The following is a 4,157-nucleotide window of genomic DNA, read 5'->3' as shown; positions in this document are numbered from 1 at the left end:
CTCCTTAATTTTTTTGGGGGGTGGTGGTGGGTGGGGGGAGGGAGTAAGGCCAAGACTGGGGTAGAATTTTAAAGATACAACACTGGTGTACATATGTCTGACTGGGTGAGTTGACCTGTGGCATCACACAGTGATTCTGGGCCCTTTCTGCTTGCTTTCTTTCAGAATTGTTTTCTTACCTTTTAATGTAATGACGAGTGTGCTTCGGTTTCTTTAGCAAAACCACTCTCTTGAATCATGTTACCTTTTGAGATACAAAACGCCATAGCACAGCTGTCTTTATGCAAGCAAGAGCACATCTACTCCAGCATGATCTGTCATCTAAAGACTTGAAAACAAAAAAGTTACTTATAGTCAATGGGTAAGCAGTCTGAATTTATACTAATCAAGACAAACCTTTGAAAGGTTACACTAAGTACAGAACTTTCAAACCTTGCTTTGTATGAATTGTACTTTTTGAACATAAGCTGCACTTTTATTTTCTAATGCAGAGGATGAATAAGTTAAGTACATGCTTTAAGGGTAGAAGCAGACATTCTGTTTGGGAACGCATTATAATCTGCTTATTTTACAGTACGTGTTTCCCTGTGGAATGGCACAGATGTGAGGGCAGAATATATACAACAGATGCTGAAGGAGAAGGAGGGTAGTATTTTTTTTTATTTTAATTTGAAAAAACCGAGAATTTTAGCTCTATTAACTTTTCCAAATTTTCCAATCCTTTTAATTAACCTCATCTTATTGTACCATAATGCCACAAACAGGAGGGCTTTGACTCTGTTGGGTTTTTATTTGAATGAGTGCATAATGGTAACTAGCTCTGGGAACGTCTGCTTTCTGGGGAAGAGCATTGTTGGTTACCATCTCATATTCCTACAAAACTCCCACTAACAGGTGCAAGAGTTATGTAAAAAGAAAAGGGGGGTGAAATGTGAAAAGAAAAATAATAGATCCCTGTCAGTAGTGAGTGCTAAGGGAAAATACCACAATGATTTCAGAGGAGACGGCAGAGTCGTCTCTTTTGGAAAAGGAAGGCAACATGGACTATGTAGGGATGAAAACACATCACTGTATCTTTTACATTTTACATCAGTAGCCTCACCACTATAGATCTTATATCCAGGTGTCTAAAATTGCCTCAACCACTACATCCATAATATGCCATTTATCTGATAATATAATTTTGGCCTTTATGTGGTCAGAAGAATGAACTGAGTTTTCATCATTAAGAAGAAACCTCAAATAGGGGAGTCAGCAGTGATGGTGGGGGAAATGTTTACATTTTTTTTTTCATCAGAAACATTTTCTGACAATTTTATCTGATATTTCAAACAGGGAGCTCTGGTGCACTCTAGATTATGCGTGTGCTGCGAGATGTGTTGTGTAAACCTGGGGTGCCCACCTACTGGTGGACTCATCATTTCACCTGCCACATGCTTGTTTCCAGTTCAGAACCAGTGTGGGCTCCTGCAGCAAGCATGGGTCACAGCTGACTCCAGCTTCCAGTACAATAGCCATCACCTGCACGGTGTGTTTCTTTTATTTGTTTAACCAATGTAGTTGTATTAGTAGTTCTATAAAAAGAACTGCTTTTAACATTAGGGACTGGGAGCAGTCCATGGGATAAAAAGGAAAGTGTTTTCTCACGGGAAAACATGTCAGGAAAAATAAAGAACACTTTCTACCTCTGTTTCAGATTTTTGAAACGCTTGTTTTAAACCAAATTTTAATTTCTGTGTCCAAAATAAGTTTTAAGGACATCTGTTCTTCCATACGAAATAGGTTAGGCTGCCTATTTCTTACTGAACTCATGGAATGGTTCTGCTTGTGATCCTCTGCACGCTGCCTTTTAATGAGTGAGGAGTTTGGGGTTGCCTAGCAACCCACTAACTTATACAAACTCATCTTTCCCTCACAGAATGAAATGAAGGAAAACCAAGCAAAGTCAGTGAAAGACAATCTTTATAGTTTCAGGAGTAAATCTATATATGGCTTTTGTCCAGCACTTAGATGGATGTAAATGCAGCAACTTGTTTTAAAAAAAATGCACAATTTACTTCCCAAAAAAAAAGTTGTACTTGCCTTTTCAAGTCGTTGAAGAACTCACATTTGATATTCTCTTATATGTTATAATAATATAACGTATAAACTCAAGGCTTTTTATTCTTTGTGATAACTCCTGTTTTAACATGTCACAAAACAGGAACCAGCATTCTAATTAGATTTACTCTATCAAGATATGGTTCAAATAGGACTACTAGAGTTCGTTGAACACTAAAACTATGAAACAGTTACTTTTTATATTAAAAAGACCATGGATTTAACTTTAAAAAATCCAAATGCAGGATAGTAATTTTTGTTTACTTTTTTAACCAAACTGAATTTTTTGAAAGACTATTGCAGGTGTTTAAAAAGAAAGAGAAATTGTTTTATCTAATACTGTAAGTAGTTGTCATATTCTGGAAAATTTAATAGTTTTAGAGTTAAGAGAACTCCTCTCCTTGGTTAGGGAAGAAGATAGCCCTTCACCACTGTGGAACGATGCCCTGGCTTTAAGGTGTAGCCCTACATCATGCTTCTTTTGAGAATTATATTTGGTAGTTATAATTACAGAAACTGATTAGTTGTCAGTTTGCAGGTAGATTTAGCACAGTACTCATCACTCTGGATAGATTGAGATGTTCTTTCACAACAGATAAATGATCTGTAACACTGTAAGATAGTGATCTTTACAACTGTTTAATCAGTTTTATTTTTGTACAGTATTAGTGACCTAAGTTATTTTGCTGTCCCATTTTTGTAAATCAAATGAAATTATAAGAGGATTCTGACAGTAGGTATTTTGTACATATGTATATAAGTTGTCCAAATAAAAATAATAAATGATAAAGATCAAATTGTTCCAGCCATTTGTGTTCTAAAAGGGGTGTGTTTTTGTCATACTGGAGGTTAGTTCTTTAACCAGTGCTCACAGGGTTTTATGATGAGTACAAAGATGATTTACTCTAGGCCTTTCAACGTGAGATATTTGTGTAGATCTATCTATATTTACTATTCACAGACCTCTGGGGAAGGAGATGGAATGGAGGCTGTGTGAAACTACTGTATTATACTGGAAGGGAATATTTATATTTTCAGGTAAATCACTTCAAGAGGTCTATAAAGCTTATAACTATTCTGGGGTATACTAGGAACTAGTCAGAGAACATTACTTAGACTGTTCTCTTGAGATATGGTATTGATAAGAACTCACAAATTGGAGTCTCAAAGGAAAAACAGTAAAACCATAAAACCAAGTGCAGATGAACACCAACGTGTGTGTGTGTGTATGTGTGTAATTTCGTCTACATAATCTAAAACCTGTAATCACAGTATAATCCAGCATAAATAGATACTATCTAGCTAGTATTTATTAAGCTTTCATTGTGTATCACAGCACCAAGTGTTCAGTACTTTTTTCTCATTTTATCTTTACAGCAGCTCTGTACAGCTCCTTACAGAAGATACAACTGTTATCCACATACTTCAGATGGGGAATTACTAACTTGCTAACACATTCTAGTAAGTGCTGTAGACCATATTTAAATCTGGATCTGTTGAACTGAAGCCTCCATCTTTCTGTGCCTACGACATCAGGTTATTTGCATTTGACCCATGTTACTGAGCAACTGTTAGTGCTCCGCATTGTCACTGAGGACACAAAGGTGACAAAAGCACCAAACTCTCTTAATTCAAGGAGTTTATATGTTAGGGGATGAAAACCCATAAACAATAAACAAAGTATCCACATAATTTAAGACGGTGATAAGCAGTGTGATGAAAATAGAGTTGGGTGACCTGGATGTTGGGGAAAGCCTACTTTAGGTTGAGTCTCCCTGAGGGGACTTACACATAGGAGCTGGGAGCTGGGTGACACAAAGGAGCCAGGCCTGCAGATGTGGAAGAAGTGAGAAGAGCCAGTGCGAGGAGTTTGGCAGGAGGGTGATCAGGATTTTGGAGGAACTCAAGGAAGGGGTGGCTGGATGAGAGTGGATGGGGTGGTTGGCACAGGCCAGATCATGAGGCCTGTATTGCAGGTTACAATGTAATGTTTGATTCTCAGAGGGGGCAATCTCATGGAAGGTTACAAGCAGAAGAAGGTTATGATTAGATATACA

General features: G+C 37.4%; 1 long non-coding RNA gene across 1 annotated transcript in view; it reads left to right on the top strand.

Moving 5' to 3' along the window:
* Window positions 1-32: 32 nt before the first annotated feature.
* LOC148777331 (uncharacterized) overlaps window positions 33-4,157 on the top strand; it is a 76,836-nt gene continuing 72,711 nt past the window's right edge. Inside the window, exon 1 of the long non-coding RNA XR_016037836.1 lies at window positions 33-3,561. This is a non-coding gene — a long non-coding RNA (uncharacterized LOC148777331). The remainder of the gene's footprint in view (window positions 3,562-4,157) is intronic.

The sequence above is a fragment of the Moschus berezovskii genome, chromosome 7, assembly GCF_049115385.1.
Source record: "Moschus berezovskii isolate FMDL1 chromosome 7, NW_MosBer_1.0, whole genome shotgun sequence".
Taxonomy (NCBI): Eukaryota; Metazoa; Chordata; class Mammalia; order Artiodactyla; family Moschidae; genus Moschus; species Moschus berezovskii.
This window is presented reverse-complemented; position numbering and strand designations above follow the sequence as displayed.